General features: G+C 33.7%; 1 protein-coding gene across 1 annotated transcript in view; it reads right to left on the bottom strand.

Moving 5' to 3' along the window:
* Positions 1-2,034, bottom strand: part of LOC120351845 (myb-like protein F) — a 27,585-nt gene extending 25,551 nt beyond the window's left edge. The window contains exon 1 of the mRNA XM_039430469.1: positions 1,789-2,034. The gene's annotated coding sequence lies outside the window, so the exon portion shown is untranslated. The remainder of the gene's footprint in view (positions 1-1,788) is intronic.
* Between the last annotated feature and the right edge of the window lie 18,940 nt (positions 2,035-20,974).

Here is a 20,974-nt window from a genome sequence, read left to right as displayed (position 1 = left end):
AATATCAATAATTATTATAGAGGCAATTTCCACTAGGCACATTTCTACTACTAATCCCCAACACAACACTTCAGAAATATATTCTTATTTTAGTGATTCTCTTTCATATTTCCACACTAAGTGTAGTATTTAAATAATTTTAATACATAAAATTTCAAAATTTACTCTTTGGAAATACTTCTATGACAAAAGTATTCAAGTCACTTTTGCCATGAAATGTGTGTTGCAGTTCACCGGAAGTCGGTACTTTGAATTGTCCATCTGCGAATTAAACTCTTGTTCATAGTTTGGCTTCTGTTGAATGGAAACGTGACAACCGACTTCTATTCTGGCAAACACAATAACCGGTCATTTTTTGAGATTGAACACACTGCAATGTACTCTACTCTACTCTTTCATCGTTGCATATTCTTTTGGCATTTTCTCTCCAATCTGGCCTACAATCTCTGCCCACTCAGAACAGTACCTATAGCCTACAGTACATATTATAAAAATTCTCCACATGTTCTTATCAAAATGCTTGCTTTCTAAACAAAGCTTATAACTCACATGCTATAGTCTCAATCTCCGTTGTTAAAGGATACTTGAAAATCAACTATCTTTCAACCAATAATAATTATTAAATGAAACTCCAATTTAAATGCTGTAAATTGATTAATTCAATTTGGATTTTCGTTTAATAATATATTGATTCATTAGCATTTGAATAATTGCAATATCTCAGTAATTTCCATCTGTAATCTTTTAACCCATAGGTAGTTTATGTTGGAGAATGAAATTTGAGGATTATTTTAGTAACGAGTCTTTTAAAATAGCTATTCAATCATTCTTCTCATCTAAAGAGCATTCAGTCCTTCTATGTTATCAGGTAAGAATCTCTGGTATCTGGGAAGATAACCAGAAGGGAGCTGTAATAATCACCATAACATCAAGTAAATACAAAAATCTGTCCTATCTCAGCTCTCAGCTTATAAGTTCAACTCTTCCCGAGAAAGCGAGAATACATGAGTAATGAATGAGAGTTCACTAACTTGTTATTGATTCACATTGTATAAGGATTGTGATAAAAATTCCATTATTTTCTTTGATTATTATGTTTCAAATAGTTTTACAGTGTCCCAACCACATTGAAGGTCGACAATCAATAAACAGAGAGCACTTTGACGTTTGACCAGACTCCAGGTCGATAAAGATTGAGATCAACTCTCAAGATGACAGCAAACAATCACATTCAAAATTCATTCCATGCAATTCAACAATTCACTTCCCATTTTGAATCTGTAGAATATTTCCTCCAATTTTCTGTGAACGATTCAAAATTTGGAATTCAATATATTATTATTATTATTCAGGAAACCAAAGTGATAGAAGAGAGCCAACACTAGTTTAAAGTCAGGAATAATTTACTGAAAAGAATTGACATTGGAAAAGTTGATGTATCCAGAGAACCAATCTCAAATATCTTCCACCCTGCCTTCAATGCTCATCTTCAAACAATAATATTGTCGGTGATCAAAGTTACCAATAAAATAACTTACTAAAATAATATAATAATTTTTCTATTTCACAATATATAATCATCAGTTCAAAACAAACTATTATCAACTCAATTCTAATATAAATTGTATCTAATTTTACCGATTCACAGAATTCACCGTTCCACTATCTTTAAACAAATTTGAATCTGGGTATCGAGCATATTTATGATTCCACCCTCTCACTATTCAGATAATAATAATCTCATGTGGTATACACACCAACATAATTTTCATCACTGAAAAAACAAACCTTTATTCCTTGATTAGATGATAGATGTAGGATGTTGATGAAATCAAAGCAAACGAATTTGCCTGTGAACAAGGATAGCCGGCAATTTATCACTGTAGTCACACACCAAGAACAACGCGTTTTTAGAAACGGAAAGTTGTTGAGACCGTAGTCACTTTTCGAACAACACTGAGCCAAATCCAGTGCAAACACTGAACAATATCGTTCAGGGTTCGACTCCCACCTTCGCTCCAGAGCAGAGCAGATCTTCCTCTTGGGCTCACCAATTGGCGGACGGTACTCTTCCATCATCTCACCACTACAGCAGCGATATCCCTCCCTTCTCAATCCTTTTCAATCTCTGTCGAATTGAATCTTGTGAAGCATGTGAACCAACGGTATTCTTCCATGAACAATGCATTCTACATAATGTATCGTGCATATGGCCTGGTTCAGATTATTTGGCTATATAAAATATATTATTTATAAATTGATGGAAGGAGTTCCAAATCCGTAGAAGTGTCCTCCTCAACCTCTTTAAACTACTGTAACCTTTTTAGATCAAATAGAATGTTCGTGTAGCATGTGAAGGCCAAATTTGTAATCTTCTGTTAACTCTTAATTTAGCTCAGTTGAGATTATCGTAGGCCCTATATCAATAATAAATAAGCAGGGGAAAGCACTAAAATGCAATAGGCCAACTGTATTCATGTATGTATTCATTTGAACAATGAATTCAATTAACTGTATTCATTCAAACATTTTTAAACATATATGCTTGGCTTCACCAACCTTGATCAAATATAGCCCAGCCATGGTCAATTAGACCATAGTCAAAATTTGATCACTCGTTAAACACATACAACTGTTCCACCAACCTCGGGATTGATCAAAACTCCGTCGGTCAAATCTGAACATGGTCAACTCTTGTAGCTGTACTTTTCTGAAGTTGGCCAACATGTATGCTGGCTTGCTATTGGCTACATCTGATTTTTATGGATGGAAATTACTGAAATATTACAATTTTTCAAATACTAATGAATTAATAATTATTATTAAACGAAAATCCAAATCAAATTTTGTAATATAGTAAATATAGTAACACCCCATGATACTTAATATCAGTTTCGCTGCTCATATTCAGATGGTAATTGTGCTGAATGCTCTTTTTACTTTACTGTCAGGCCATCAAAAATTCAGATTACTGTACATTTTTCTGTAATTACTGTACTGATTTTTCTTCATATTCATTATTTTGGGGCAGGGCCCTGGGCCCCCTTCTTATAAACGCCCCTGGCACAGACGTTTTATATAGTCACACATCTACATTGATTTATAATAATATTTCAAATAAGAATAGAATACTTTTGTACATAGAGATTAACAAATCACCATCATTATGAAAATTTTCTATGAACATTCCAATTGTAATGAGATACATTGGAGCAGCAAGGTTGATCTAAGGATTGAATAATATAGGCCTACTGTGTAATAAAAGAGTAGAGCGAATCTTTTTCAAAATCTTCCTTTATTTTCTATACTATAATAATTTACTAATTAAAATTTTCCGAGAACAAACCTAACAAATAACTTACTACAAATAAATTAAATTGCACTAAAATTTTGAAATTTTTCATTGCGTCAAAAACATATGGTAGGTAACCTACAAATAAGCAAAAAAATTGATCGAACCAGTCTTTTGACCGTGTTCAAATAATTTGATCGCCCGTTCGGCGGCAGTCAAACTTAACTATTGATTTGACCGTGGTTAAACTAAACTGGTGTTGGTGGAACGAATTATTTCTGATTAGACCAGCTGATAGACTTTAACCATGTTCAAATGCCTTGACCAAGGTTGGTGAAACGGGGCATAAGAGAAATGCCAAACCGTCGTCTTGAATCTTAGAACTCACTTCGCTCGGTCAACTAGTATCCACCTGAAATGATATAGTATATACTAGTGGTTCTGTGAACAGTAGACCTCAAGCAGTATTCTCATCCACAAGTATCAGATTGAAACTATAGACCCTATGGAAATACAGCAATGTGTGGCTTCTCCACACTTCTGTGTAATCACTTATCAGCTGATTTATGGTGAATGATTTTATAGTAAGATTTTTACTCTAATATTGGTGTATGAAGGAGGCTCCTTTTTCCTGTTATATTATCCTTGAAATGCAAAAATTCCAAAAACCTTGTACATACGTCGACGCGCAATTAAAAAAGGAACATACCTGTTAAATTTCATGAAAATCTATTACCGCGTTTCGCCGTAAATACGCAACATATGAACATTTAAACAATCAAACATTTAAACATTCAAACATTTAAACATTTAAACATTTAAACATTTAAACATTTAAACATTTAAACATTTAAACATTTAAACATTTAAACTTTAAACATTAAACATTTAAACATTTAAACATTCAAACATTTAAAACATTTAAACATTTAAACATTTAAACATTTAACATTAAACATTTAAACATTTAAACATTTAAACATTTAAACATTTAAACATTTAAACATTAAACATTTAAACATTTAAACATTTAAACATTTAAACATTTAAACATTGAACATTTAAACATTTAAACATTTAAACATTTAAACATTTAAACATTTAAACATTTAAACATTTAAACATTTAAACATTAAACATTTAAACATTTAAACATTTAAACATTTAAACATTTAAACATTTAAACATTTAAACATTTAAACATTTAACATTTAAACATTTAAACATTTAAACATTTAAACATTTAAACATTTAAACATTTAAAATTTAAACATTTAAACATTTAAACATTTAAACATTTAACATTTAAACATTAAACATTTAACATTAAACATTTAAACATTTAAACATTTAAACATTTAAAATTTAAACATTTAAAATTTAAACATTTAAACATTTAAACATTTAACATTTAAACATTTAAACATTTAAACATTTAAACATTAAACATTTAAACATTTACATTTAAACATTTAAACATTTAAACATTTAAACATTTAAACATTTAAACATTTAAACATTTAAACATTAAACATTTAAACATTAAACATTTAACATTTAAACATTTAAACATTTGAACATTTAAACATTTAAACATTTAAACATTTAAACATTTAAACATTTAGGAGGAGGGGTGAGGAGGAGTAGGATTCAAAATTACCCTGAAGACTTCCGCTACTGCGGATAATTTGTTCTTTTACAACATCATTGTAATGTTCTACTAAATTCAAATAGTTTCTACTCTTGAGTGTTGGTTTACATTATTACTAGCTTCAAAAAAATTAAGTTAGAGCAGGGCTGAATATTTACATAATTGTGGGCTGAATGGGCTATAGCACAGGGTGGTAGAATTCAGGGGCTGCAAATCTTCGTGTAGAATAGAATAGAATAAGTTTTAATGTAACCGCTTCTGAGGTCTTCAGAAGCATTACCTCCGTCACAATGTACAGCAAATGTCACACATACAATACAATAATTGGAAAGATACTATTCTAAAAGAACTACAATATCATGATATATTAATATCATGTCCAAACAAAGAAAGATATTAATAAATAAATAAATAAATATATATATATATATATATATATATATATTCAGTAGTAGACCCGGCGCGTAGAACTGGCCACTAATGTAATGAATAATGTAGTGCCTAATAATAGTGTGTAGCCTAATGTGATGAATAATGACCTGGAGGCATCCTTATTCATTCTATAACACAATGAATATTAAGTTGATAATAATTTACTTATAGTGAGATTTTTCGATTGAGCTATTGTCATAATTTATTGAATCACTTGAGAGCAAAGATCAGCAATGATAAGGTAGCAGTGATGAGCGATAATCTTGAAAAATATATAACTTGAGGCAGTGGAGGAGACAATAGTCAACAATGTTTCCATTTCCGATTTCCCCCTGAAAAATGTATAAATACATAGTTAATGGAAGTTTTTATTGTTACTTGTTTGATCATTCGCTCTTAGAGTCTTGTACCCTTCCATGATTGTGATAGGCAAACTGCATTACATGTCATAGAAGAGCGGACAGCAGAGAACAGAACTCTCTCAAAGAGTTTAAAGACTCAGATTCTGATCAGTGTGAATTAAGATTCCATCCAGTATTACAACCGTTTGGAAGGTAGAAAAAGTATTATTTCTTATCTCCGTGAAAATGAATAATATTGAAATTCAAAAAGTCCCTACTGAACTCTTTCTAGAAGTGAAGATTTGAACTCTTCTAGAAGTAATATCAGGACCAAATATTAGAGATCATGATTTTAAAGAAATTTTCATTTCGAGACCTGCATTCTTCTGATTCTCAACTCGAAATTCTAATACGACTTGTCTCCAAGAGTAGAGTTACCTGTATTTTATCAGAGATGAATCATTATGACTATAGGTGAGTTTGTGGAACAGAAGTGGTATTTTTGTAAAACTTTAATGATTTCAAGTGTCCCGTCATGATGAACACAGATAATTCTATGCTATTGCAACTGAATACTCATATCAAGCACTTAGTACTCAGTATTATTCTGGTAACAGCTACCGCGCTTCATGAATCATATTACTTACTGTATATTATTGTATTAATCATCTTCGTTTTGAAACTGTTTTCAACTCTTTAGAAATATTGTCAGCATGATTTCTCACATATTATCTCAACACTCAATTTCACGCCAGTTACGGATATCATTGTGAGAAATGTGCATTATGTTAGAGTGAAGAGAGAAGACTAGCTACGAAACTAATTTCGAATTTCGTTTATTTCTCTTCAAAATGAATCGCTCGGGGCATTTTCTCTCCGCTGACAAGGCCAACACGGAAAACGGATTGACCATCACTACTTGTTGCAATGACGTTTTTGTAATTGGAATTAGAAAATGAATGTTTTGTTCAGTTCATCTAAGAGCGAGTTCAGGTCTATTGTAATATGTCACGTGCTTATCAACACGTAGTGGTTGTCTGATTTGTCTCTCAGTCTGGACAGGGGTTGTCTAGTTCCGGATCTAGACCCCAGAATGACTTTCAGTAATCTATTCTGGTTTTTGATGGATCCTTAAAAGTTTCCCTATTATCCACCACGGGGTTAAGAACAACTTACTATTCTTTATATCGTGATCCTACGTTATCAAGGAATGATGCCTTGGAGTGGAATACTTATAAATACATTGAAATGAACTAGGTATAATCATAGAGTAAGAATATTGTATATACAGAGTCGGTGGAAATTATGGAAACAGCTTGATTTTTCCAAGGATATTTTGACAATAGGCTTCATTTTTTTAAGAAAAAGCACATTAAAAATCTGACAGATCAAACTTTCCTGTTCATTGTTAAAAAATATGTGAGTAGATGTTTTACTAACACTCAAAGTCTTTACTAACACTCAGAAGAGTGAAATTTGAATTTTGAATTTCTTTACTCATTTGAAGTACCGTACTCATTAATTTATTCCATTTTTGTATGATTTTTGAAACGGTTTGAGATATCGATGTGCGGTTTCCGCCATTCATTTTCTCTTGAAATTTTGTATCGAAATCATGCATCACATGACGCCACTTTCCCATTTAAAAAAATGAATTTTCATTTAAAATGGTGGACCAAAGCTTTGAAGCGACAGAAGAATAGCTTTTTCAATTCGAGTAGGATCCCCAATTGAACGTACATTCAAAATATCCTTGAATGAAATAAATATTAACTAATTTCTATTATTAATATTATCTAATTTCTATTTTTTTCTTATTCTATTAACTTATTTCCACCAACTCGTACATGCTTTCTCTATGATATAATATTGATATTATCTAAAATTCAATAAAAACATTTATTCTAAATGAACTTGACTTCTCATTTTTTACTGTCAAAAGAGCATATTTTGTTCATCTGTTGGAAGAAACTTTCAAGTAGAATAAAATAATATGAGAGCTTTGGATATAGTTATTTAGCATAGGCCTCTAGCTCTATCGTTATAACTCTATATTCAAGTAGAATTATAATAGCTTTTCAGTTTCTTGAAAAGCCATGGACAGAATGATGGTATCATACTAAAAAATCTTAGCAATCAAGCTTCACATTATTATTTAGTGTTGGTGGAAAGTTGAGCGGGGTTCACACCGGAGTGATTTTCCCCAGCAATATATTTCTAACTAGCCATAGAGCCTATCACCCGATCTAAAGTATACGCATGCACAAATGAACGTAAAGGGGGTGATAAAAATTATTCACACAGGAATAATTTTCATTTTCTCAGAACAGGAGAAATCACCTTCTTACTGTCGGTCCTAGTGATAAATTGCTAGCAACTACTTTTTCGAGGTCCATCAAAACTGTCAGCATTATTTACAAATAAAATCCATGCTCCTCATTCAACGAATGCTGACTTGTGACTGAAGTCAAGAAGTCACAAACCTGTTCAGAATTTTATTCAGAAATGATGAATCACTGTTCCCCACCCCCACCCCAATATTATCTTGTTAATATCTCCATTGCAATTTATACTTTGCAAATATCGCGCCGTTATGAATCCCGCCTTATATAGTGAAATCTACTCACATATTTAACACTTTGAACAGAAACATTTGATCAGTCAGATTTTAAATGTACTCATTCATTTCATTTTTGTATGATTCATTAGTAACTTTGAATGTGCATAACTTTGATACAGTTTGAGATATCGATGTGAAGTTTTCGCCATTCATTTCTCTTGAAATTCTGTATCATATTTGAAAAAATGAAGTTGGAGTCCAAATGGTTTCCCTACATAAGAAAAGTATAGTTTTTCAATGCAAATAGGATCCACAATGGAACCTACTGTCAAAATATCCTTGTAAAATAAATATTTTTCCAATTACATTATAGAAAATAATGATCCCAATTATTGAGAATAATGTTTCCATAATTTTCATCAACTCTGTGCACAGATTTTTATTGTTAAGAGTACCTTTCCAAAATTTGTGATATCGAATTATTATTGATAATTTACATTAGTATCCCATCCATCCAATCCTCCTCTTTGTTCTCAAAACTGATCGTAACTCAGCGATATTTGAGTTCAATAGAGAAATTTTTCAATATGAAATGAGAAAAATTTTAATCTAGAAGATGAATTGGAATTCATGAATAAAGCAAAATTAAATAGCCAAGTAATAAATTAAAGTCAGAGATCTTCGATAAAAATAACTATCAGGGTGAACACAACACTATCTTTTTAGGTTTTGAACGAAATTATAGAAAAATTGCTTAGATAATTTGAATATTTCTGGATATATAGCCTAGATAATCTTATATACATACATATGGATTAGGAACTCCATGTACAAGATAATGGAAATTTGTGAATCAGTACTCATTATGAGATGGAACATTGCACTCAACAAACTTTCAGCATTTGATCAACGGTTGTTTGAATGAGAGATTATCACAATGGAAAACTATTTCAATTATAATTATTCCATAAGCCGTAGCTAACTCATAATGCACAAAAGTCACCTTCATTCTCTATAGCCCACATTATATCAATAGTGTTTTGGCGTCTTATAAGCAGTTAATGGTTCAACAACAAGGAATTCAAAGTATAATAGTTTGATAATTGAGAAAGACTGCCTATGAGAGAATCGGAAGATACAATCTAATGACTATGATGTTGAACTATTATTTCTCATGTTCATGAAAGTACTTACTACACTCAGTAGAAGAAAGTGTTTATCTGACAATTGATTTCTCATTGTTGATAGGCCTCTAACTATGGTTTGATAGGTGCTACATTAGGAGCATAATAGAAAGAGGAAAGGACACGACTTATCTACACTATCAAGTCAATTTCTATTATTTGCTCAATCACAGGACACCCGTGTGTGTATCGAGTATCTATATCATTCACAGATAATTTTCGCACAGACTTCAGTCAGCCACTGTAAAATTGATTGGTAACAGAAAAAATCTAACGGTACAGAACAGAGCATTAATGGAGCGATATACGTTTCACCTTTAATTGGGTGATTGATCCGATTTGAAATTCTTTGATGGAAGCAGTTGTTGGATTATGAAAGAATAATACAGTAACTGATAATATAGAAAATATTATCATTATAATATAAAGAATGGTGGAAAAAGCTGTAACCACTTTTTCACCATTATTTCAACGATAAGTTGTTTGTATTCATTTTATACTTATGAATTGGATGTAACTCACATCACTAAATCGAAATATGTGAATGAAGGTCGAAGTTCACTGATTCATTAAGACATTGACTGGGTAGGCTCTATCAAAGTCTGAGGGTCCTCAGATTTTTGGCCTTAAGGATTTGATGAAACTTATGCCACCACCAACATGAAGTAAAAAAAAAAAAAAAAACAGTTTTGGCAGATTGCTTATGGATAGTCGAAAGTTATTGGATGAATCAGATTCAACAGATTGAGACATCAAGCAATTCCGTTCCAGATTTGCGAATCAGTGGAAAAGGTAGTAAAGACCTGAATCAAGATTTAGTAAACATCACTTCCGACTCTTAATTCTCCAGACGATTTTGTATCTTCTTTGAAAAGAACAGACTAAGCTTCAGGTAACAATGAGATCGTGACCTCCTACCAAACTGAGGCAAGATTGCAGCTACCTACCAATTAGTCGATCAGGCATGAATGCGGCTAGGGAAGTACGCCCTTTCGTCTCTGAACTTTCACCTGTGCAGCTGTGCATATGGCAGCACAGGAATCAACAAACAAATCAGGTCAAGCAGAGAAAACGTGACTTTTCCGAAATGTCATCCTTCATATTCAGATAGGCTTTGCAGAAGACCTCCGCATATAAAACTTCACTATCATGACTAAGAAAATCAAACTACTTACCACTATCCAAATCACTATATATAAGTTATCATGTGTGTAAGTTTGAGTTATGATTTGTTCAACAATATCGTTACTGTATGAATAAGCACAAATCCATCATTATATGGTTGTGTAGTATACATTCAAGAGGTAAAATAGTCAACAATACATTGAATAATGATTGATGATGTTAATGAAAATCTTATTGTCAATTTAATATGCTCATGGACAACGCAAAAAGGTGACAAACTCAATTTATTTCAGTTTATTATTCGAAGAATCGGACAAATTGCTTTGTCAGTGCTTTGAATTGATCAATATATAGGTTTTCAAATATCTACTTGACATGATTGAGATATTGTCAAAGCTTACACAGAAATATCCAGTGGAGAAATGTGGCTGTAGCCTACACATTTGTAGCAACAATTGGAATGTTAATAAGAATGTACTGGGACACTAAATAGCTATATTTTCCTCATTATTTTTTGTTCTTTCAACTCATCGCAAAAAAAAACATAACATTACAAAATATACATTTAGTCCAAAATAGATTGGAATATCTTAATGAATGAATTATAATTCAATGACTTAAATGCTACGAGAACCAATAAGACAAGCGGAAGACGCCCTTAATATTGGATATGTACTTGATAACAGTTTATTCAACGAATTTCTGTGAAAACATGCAAAACATTTGAAAGATATCGGCTTGATGGTTTGCAAAGCTTTTTATAGGCAATCCTACATGTATCTTGCATTGAACTAACTAATTAACATAAAAAGCTTACAAAGACTTACAAGTTGAAAAAATACTTCGATTACAAAAATCACATTGAAGGAACTTGAGTACTTTGAGAGTTTTACAGTCGTAGTAGTACTTACAATAGTTTACAGTTTACAGTAGTTAGTAGTAATTACAGTCATTTCCATTACTAGTGGAAAAGTAACTCCCAATATTCTTTGAGAAAAGAAATGAGGAGAGAAGAAAAATCAGTTGAAAAAATTTCTGATAAATTTCTCCTCTCACGTGCATCACAAGAATGCAGATTATTCTTCCGAAATACGAATATTTTCAGTTATTTTTTCGGTGTTCATTGTTCGACTGTGCATGGGTGTGAGTGCATAGCTGAAGAGGACACAAATAGGCGATCTTGGTCTGTGCCCAGGGCATGTCATGTTTTGTCGCCGACAGGTGAAGAATTTCATCGCACTCGAGATAATTCTGTGTGGCACACCGAGAGATCTGTGAACCGGGATATGTCATCGCGCGGTGAAAATCCAGCCGGGAAAAGTGTACAAAATTGTTATTTATCGCAGCAGTCAGACAATTTGTGGTGTTTGAGTGGCGACCTCAAGTGCACAGCGAGTGGCAATGCAGGCGAGGCAAAGGCACACCACTTTCACTGCAGCCGCGTCGGCCGCCTCTCAGTTTTATTTATTTTCTACGTGATACTCACGGGCACACCAAATTAATTTGTCATCATTCCTTTATCAAGAGCACAAACGCCTAGAATTTAACCAATGCTGACAGTTTGACGTGAATCTCAGGCTACGTGACCGGCCTCGTCACGTATCTCACATCCAACATCCAGCCGAGACCCGCAACATTTGTCCGGATCACCTGCTATTTCAATCTTGCCACCTCTACCACACATACCCGTCCGTGATTGGCACACGAGAGTCATTGTGGAGCCGTCATGTTGACATCTCAAACTTCATCCACAATCGATGACAACTCCTTTATTGTCGTCTGTAGGCCAAGAGTTTTCCATGATCTACAAAGAACTCCACCTTATAGGCTACAGGATTTTCATTATGTGGAAAATCTTACAGGATATAGTAGTATGAATTATAATCATCAGCAGCAGCAGGCCTAGAATTCTCCAGATCTACGGAAAATGTACGTTGTACATTCTCTGAATTTCCATTTTGTTGAATATCGTACTGAATACTCTATTAGCCTAATACGCTATATTCGGTTGTATCCTACTTCTGCTGAGAATTAAATTCCATCGATATGAATAATATAATAATTATTATTGAACAAAAAACCAAATTAAATGCTGTAAATTACCACGAAGACTTCTGCTACTGCCAATAAACCGGGTTCGATTCCCGGACTGACAAATATTTTTTCCGTCCAGCTGTTGTCTTCAGGATGATTTACAGCATTTAATTTGTATTTTCGTTCAATATTAATTATTAATTGATTTGCATCCGAATAATTGCAATATCTCAGTAATTTCCATCAATAATATAATAATTAAATCTCATTAGGGCTGTGCAACAGGCTAGAATTAACTTTCTACTGGTGATATTTTTCAAAGTTTTCCGATTCATTCATGCTATCAAGTTATTAAATTGAAAACTTTTCTCAGGAAAAAATACTTTATCCGATCATAATAATAGTTTTCCGACGATTAACTTTTCATGGTATTGTTAATTGAATAAAATAAAAATTTTCTGAAAATATCAATTTTATAAAGTTAAACTTTCAGTTGAGTTATTTTTGGTGATTTTTTTCAAATATGGAATAAATTTTCAAAAATATATATTTCCAGGAAATTTTTGTTTTATTCAATCAACAATACCATAATGAATTGATCCTTAAAATTTCATAAATAATTTACCTCTTACCGAATTGGAAATTATTTGTCCTTATAATTAAAACTTTAGGTGCTCATATCTCAAAGATACCGTAATTATCGGTAAAAAAAATAATGAGAAAACTCTTCTATTCTGTTAGCTTGATAGTATACAAATCGAAAAACTTTGACAAATAATATCACCAGGGCCGGTTTCCGAGCTCGGGCTAAAACACCTGGAGTCAGAAAATTGGCTTTCCGAAATGGGGGAACAGATGCACAACGACTTTGGCCTTCAATAAATCAAAAGTGAGAACTCGCTAACGCTCGTTCAATTAAGTTCAAAAGACCCTGCTCCACCTGACTTGAAGCTACATTAAAATTGTAGCTCTAGTTTTAGATTTGGTTGGAAAAACAAATATTTATATTGCAGTATTAGTAATAGCAGTATAGTAATCCACTAACAGTTTAACAAAATTTGAAACTATATAAAGGTTATTTTGATGGTTTATACTGCTTGTATCATCAACTTCAAACGCATTTGATTTTGAAATAAAGTTTCAATTTAAAGGAGCTTCTCACCTTGATATTTAATTCCAATCCATTATTTCCATTGATGAGGAGGTGGATCAAAATCAACAAATGAACAAAAACTTATGGTAATGGATTAGACAGTTCTACTGTTTAAAAAACGTCTCAAGCAAACAATTATGAATCCCATTTCAGTTTTCACCAAGATACTACTCTTGTATGCTATGAGCATGAATCTTTTGAGAGACAACTCCATCATTCCAGAGTGTCCAACCAGTTGATAAAGGTAGACTAATATTGAGTGAGCTCTGAAATAGAATAAAAACAATTTCCGGGCCAGGCCTACTCAAACATAACAGTATATATTTGATATCTCCTCCGTTGGACACTGATAGAATAGTTGAGATTTTGAAGCTGACAGGAAGAATAAACAAGCATGGCATCCGCTTTCTTTACCTTACTATATCAGTTCTAAACAGAATACGTACTGTACTGTGTGTACATGCATTCTACTTTCTTACGGTTTTCAACACAGTGTGCTATGTTGGTTGCAACTCGATTTACTTTGAAAAACTATGCACCTTGCATGATTGCGAATTCACGCTATTACGTATTCAGGCATGGCTGATGTATTCAAGAATCGAACACATAGGTATGACAGGTACCTACTAAACCTACCGCTGTGCAAAAACTGTATCAGTAACTAGCGTTACTTCAATATATTACCTACCTACCGTACACCTTCATGATTTAATATGTGTGAAAGTGAATTCGTTTTATTGTATTATCTAATAGTGAATTTTCACGGGTGGGGTCGAAAATTGTGAAAATTAAAAACAAAATTGGTTTTCATTGACTTCATTTTAGCAGGTTTCAGGTTTCTCGGGTGATAGGGTGGTGAAGGGAGGGTTCATGTATGGGGAAAAATTGTATGGAATTATTAGATAACCTCCACCCCCCTCCCCCACATCTTGTTCCACACGCTTTCATCAATGCTACATCAGATGTATTAATATTCTCAAAATTAGTTTTAATTTTTAAATTTTAATACTGTTAAATTTATAATGTGGCCGTAGTCGTGTGAATTAGATGCTGGGTTTATAATTCGGAGGCTTTATAATTCGGGTTTGAATCCCGGCCAAGGCAAGATATTCCTCTCACGCCACTCCCGTGCTTAACTCAAACTACAGAATCTAAATATATATATATATATATATACATAATAGGATTTTACAGTGATTCACCGTCTTCCTTCTTTTAGTCGAGACCTCCATCTTTGCCTATCCTCCCATTTACCATCCCTTAAATTCCTGGCCTCCATAGCCTCATCCACCTCATTTCTCCATGATCTTTTAGGTCTTCCTCTTTTCCTTCGCCCAATTGGACTCCAATCAGTCACCATCCCTATCCATTTGCTAGCACTCGCCCTTCTAGCATGGCCATACCACATCAACCTTTTATCCTCAATCAACTTATAATATCCCATTCCACTTTCATTCTCCTTCTTATCTCCTCGTTTCTCACTCTGTCCATTCTGGTAAGCCCGCAGCATCTCCTCCAGTAATCCATCTCAACAGCTCTTATCTTATCTCTTACTCTCTTGTTTGTCACCCAAACCTCTGCCCCATACGTCATTATACTTCTGACGATTGCATTGAATATTCTATGTTTAATTTTTCTATGAATATCATTACTCCATAAGATTGGGTGCAACTGTCGAATACAACTCCTGGTTTGGGCCAACCTAATCTTTATCTCCTCGTCTGTATCACCATTTTTCATGATGGTAGATCCCAGGTATTTAAATTTATCTCTCCCTTTTATCACGGCGTTACAGTCAATGGACAAATCCGGTGTGCCATCACTATTCGTTTGTAAATACTCCGTCTTGTCCACATTGATTTCCATCCCGGCTTTATCATACTCTTCTTTCAACTTTCTCATCATGTAACTTAAATCTTCCTCATCCTGCGCAATAACCACCTGATCGTCTGCGAAACACAGGGTAAAAAGGTGTTCTCCCCTGATAGGTACACCCATACCTTGACACTTTCTTTTCCAAGTCTTTAAGGTATCTTCCAGGTATATTTTGAAGAGAGTTGGGGACGAGCTGCATCCCTGCAATAAGCCTTTTGATGTTCGGAAAGGAGCAGTTACAGTCTTACCTATCTTAATTCCGATTTGATCTTCATTATACAGTTCCATTGTGGCATTTATGAGGTTTCTTGGTATATGTAGGTTTTCCATAGCTTTCCATAGTCTATTCCTGGGAGCTGTATCATATGCTTTTCTCAGGTCTACAAACGCTAGATGTACTGATCGGTTTTTGGCACTCTTTTTTGTATTATCTGTTGGAGGGTATAAATGTGATCTACGCATGATTTTCCTGCTGAAAACCCTGCCTGTTCATCTCCAATCTTCCCTTCTATCTCTTTTTCCAGCTTATTCTTCAAAACTTTTCCATATATTCTAGATATTGTTGGCAAAACTGCTATACCCCTGTAATTTTCACATAATATTCTATTGCCCTTCTTGAATATTGAAAACATATGTGCAATTTTCCATTCATTTGGTGCCTTCTCTCCATTAATTACCCGTTGGAATAACACTCTCAAGATCCGTAATAACTTTTCTGAACCATACTTGATCAATTCTGGATTGATACCTCCTAGCCCTGCTGACTTATTATTTTTCAAACCTCTTACTGCTTTACTCACTTCTTCCTGTGCCAAAGGGATTTCCGGCTGTTCTCCCTCTATTGCAGTATTACCCATGAATTCTCCTCTTGACTCTGTCAGCAGGTTTTTATAGTGCTTCTCCCATTCAGAGGCTTTGATTTGCGTCACATTTATGGATTCCTTCCTATTTGTTCGCATACTTTTCAACACACTCCACGATTCAGAGCTTCTTGCTCCAAGATACTGATCGATTCGCGAGCAAGTTCTCTCCCACTGGCTGTTTTTTTCTTGTATTATCAACCTTTTAACCTCTCTATTTTTCTCTTTATACCGTTGCAAATCATCGATCTTTTTTGTACTCAACCATTTCTCATATAATACCTTTTTGTTTTGAATTTCTTGTTTTGTTGTGTCTGACACGATGTATTTGTGCTTCCTGCTATCCTCACTTCTCTCTCCCAATGCCTCCAATGCTGCTTGGTGAATACACTGCTTAATTTGGATGTGGATATCTTCTGTACTATCAAACCTAAACTCCAATAACTTCTGGTCAAGTCGTCTCTGATAGAGGTCTCTTATAGTCTCATCCTGTAAAAGATTCAGTTTATACTTTCTCACTTTCTCTTTTGCTGTTCCTTGTTCTTCACCGTTAGATTTTTCTACTTTGTTGGATTTACTGCTGGTCCATGGGAATAGCATTTTTGCTAAAACCAACCTGTGGTCTGATCCACATTCTGGTCCTCTTTTTACCCGGACGTCTTTCACTCGTATTGATGCATTTCTCTTAACTATAATGTAATCTATAATTGACCGAAGATTGCGAGTTTCTTGTACCCAAGTAAATTTGTGAATATCCTTATGTCTGTAGAGTCCATTAAGTATTCGCAAATTTTGCAATTCACATAACTCTATTAATCTTTCTCCATTATCATTTACAATATCTTCTCCACAACCGCCAACCACAGGGTAATTCACTTTCCTACCCGTTCTGCCATTCAAATCACCAGCCAAGATAATTTCTTTTCGTCCCTTTATTTTCTCTATATGTCCTTGCAAGCATTCAAAAAAATCATCTTTGTCCTGGATTTTACTGTCATCAGTTGGCCCATATACTCCTAGAACAACGATCGCTCTGCCATAAATTTCCAGTTCAATCTCAATTATTCTTTCATTAACTGGATTCCATGACTTGATAAATCTTTTCAATTGCTTCCTAATAATAATCCCTATTCCTGCTTTGGCCCTCTGGTCTTTATTCACTCCACTCCAAAAAAGCAATGTATCATTCACCTCTTCACAACCACTTCCCTTCTTTTTCATTTCACTGGTCACCAGAATATCCATCTTCATTCTATGGAATTGCTGTGTCACTTCCAATACCTCAATTGTCCAACCTTGTACATTCCATGTTCCAACCAAACGTTTTCTCAGATCTTTCGTTCTCTTTCTTGATGGATTCTCTCGACTAAATTTTCTAAATAGGCTTCCAATATTTTGAGCATTACTGCCTTCCCCCGTATCCGAATGAAGGCTCCCTCTTGAAGAGGTGTGGATTGCCACCCGGGGATAATTTTTGGTTTTGCTACCCATATTTTCTTCCTTTACTGTTTTGCCTGTGCTGGAATCTAAATAACCATGGTTATATAAATACTATACCTAGAACTAGCACTTGATTATTCAACTAAATTTTTGAATTATTCAACTGAAAAATAAAAAACCATTACCGTACATAAAAAATTTCAAGGTTTTTGAACCAACATAAAAACTTATGGAATGCAATAGTTATATTATCACAAGAGCACTCTCACAAGAGCCAGAAGGTCAACTTATTGACCAGAGAAGAACAACTTGCCAGATGAATAGACTTGATCGTGAGAAATGAGTTTGGTTTCATATTATCTTTGCAAATATTCTATGAATTCTCTGCTATTCTGATCATGGATAAAATTACATGGATATTTCAGATTAAATCTTTTTTATAATACAAAAAAAAAAACAAGCTCCAGTAAAATTGTAATTTTGTTTTTTGAACTTACAGACTTGAACCAGATTTTCTTTGAAGTTTACTGAAAAAAAACTATAGGAATCATTTTCTCTGTTCGAGGGTTTGATTTTTTACTCCAGTGAAGTTTCAGTTAACTGAAAGTTACAGAGATCTCAATGTTTTTTTCTAGCCTTTTATTGCAATATTGTGTATTGCTCGCTCTGAGATCTTGAAACAATGGATGTTTAAGATAGAATAATAATTATAATAACATACAAACTGCTCCCTCAAGTGCTGAGTGCACGTAGTGGATTTGAATCACTTTGGAACAGCAAGTGATGATCGCCATTGCAGTACTGTAGGAAAATAATCTTTTTGGGAAAGGCCCCTTTTGAATCATTAATAGATGGACAAGGCTTTGGTTTGGAGTAAATACAGAAGTTTTTCCATCTATTTCCATTGGAAAAGATTTTTTGGTCAGCACAATCGAAGCAGGAATTCGTGTAGATGACAGGGCAACTCATTTTCCGATTTTCTGGGATAAGACAATTTTTGGAACTTATAGGCCCGGTCGCACAGAAGCCGGTTGAATGTTAATCGTGAACCAATTAGAGAAGGCTCTTGTGGAATTATATTACATAACAATTATGAATTTAGTCGTCTTTTGTGCAACTGGCACATATGGACTGTTAAAGTTCGTTAATTCTCTTAAGTGGAGAGTTCTACTGACTACTGAACTACTTATGAGCTACTGAAATCAGTTATTTTGGGCATCTAGCAGTGAGTAAATTAGTGTGAGTAGATGTGTTGTGTGTGTAGAGATGAACCATTCCATGCTTACAACCAGTTGAAGAAATAAAATTGTTTCCATTGTAAGCTTATTGTCTAGTGTTTGCTGAGGCAACTCATTTGGAGAGTAGAGTACAAAAGATATACAGTATAATTATTGGAGATTCGCAATGTGATTGAGTTTGACGGATAATGCAAATTATTAATTGGACCACCATCACGTTCAAAATATTTTCCCATGAAATATGCAGGCAATATTGGTGATTGGTTTTGTGAAAAATTGATTGGAATATTAATTTTCATAGCCACATGATATATTTTTCAATCATTTCTGCGATATCTCCTCCAATATGTCAATTCTATGAGGGACCAGTAAGCCATTAATATTTTGAGTAGTTCAATCACTTCCACTAAGGACACTGGATAAATTATGAACAATCAATACTTATATTTATTAGCTAACTGTACTGTACAGAATAAAAGACTTTTGATTGCAGTGATCCCAATTACTACAATATGAATATCCATTTGGATCAAATGTAAGGAATTACTCACACCTCTCATCAGCTCGTACTTTTTATTTACAAAATATTAACAAAAAATATAATATAAAAGTCATATTGAATGAACTTAAGGCTAGTACTCAAGTTTGCCTTTTTCTGGCCGTGCTACAAATGAATGTAGGTATATGTTTGACATTTTGTTTTTGTAATCTTGTTGTCTATTAAGAAAGTTTTCAATGTGATTTTTTATGACAATAAAATTTGAATTTTAAAAAAGAATTATCAACAAACTCCTAACCAAAGAAAATCGCTGTGCTCTCTGTTCTAATTGGAATGTATGAGACTTCATATATACAGCTGATAGAAGGCGCAAACCGAACTGGCCAAGCATACAACAATGGAACAAACATGTGACAAGTTCCCGTTCTTGACAAACGCAAAATTGATTCGATCAGCTGATTGATAAGATCATTTTTAGCTTTCCAATGATTACAACATATGTTAGAATATCATTTCAATTATCTCAGTGTCAATTATCTCAGTTCCATATGGCGTTCGCCTTACCATGTTCATAACCTCACTTAATAGGATCCTTTTTCATCCTTTGAATCCCTTAGAGACAAAAGATCTCAAAATCCGTTCTTAGTGGGCGTCTAGCATGTTTAAAGAATATTTGTGCAAAGTTTTAAGTCTGTAGGCTCAGTAGTTTGGGCTGTGGTGTGATTTCAATCTGTCGGGGCTTGGCCTTTTATAGATATAGAGAGAGAAGAGAAGAAGAGAAGAAGATTGTAGTACTACAGTAATAATGCTGATTCAAATAAAATACGATTCATCACAATGTTGGTTGCCATAAGTACTCGCTCTTAGACAAATTTTTTTTAGATTTAGAGTACTGTATCTGCAGATGCAGATTGCGTACATTTTAGTGCAATAGCACAGAATACAAATACAGCATTTGTATTCTGTGCCAAATACAAATACAGCATTTTGTATTCTGTGCCAAATACAAATACAGCATTTGTATTTGTATTCTGTGCCAATAGGTAGGCCTATACGGTATATCGTAATCTAAACTTATAAATTTCTTATCTCACTCACTTATCACGATTTCTGAAAAGCTACTGGATGGATTGCAACAAAACTTATAATATACTGTTATAGCTTCCTGATATATGTATAGCTTCCTGATAGGTCCTAGGTGCTAAGAATGCCGGTTAAATTTCAACTGTGATTAATTCCAAAAGAACCAATCAGAGAAGCCGTCTTTTCAAAAAAGCCTTTTCTGATTGT

Source organism: Nilaparvata lugens, chromosome 6, assembly GCF_014356525.2.
Source record: "Nilaparvata lugens isolate BPH chromosome 6, ASM1435652v1, whole genome shotgun sequence".
Taxonomy (NCBI): domain Eukaryota; kingdom Metazoa; phylum Arthropoda; class Insecta; order Hemiptera; family Delphacidae; genus Nilaparvata; species Nilaparvata lugens.
This window is presented reverse-complemented; position numbering and strand designations above follow the sequence as displayed.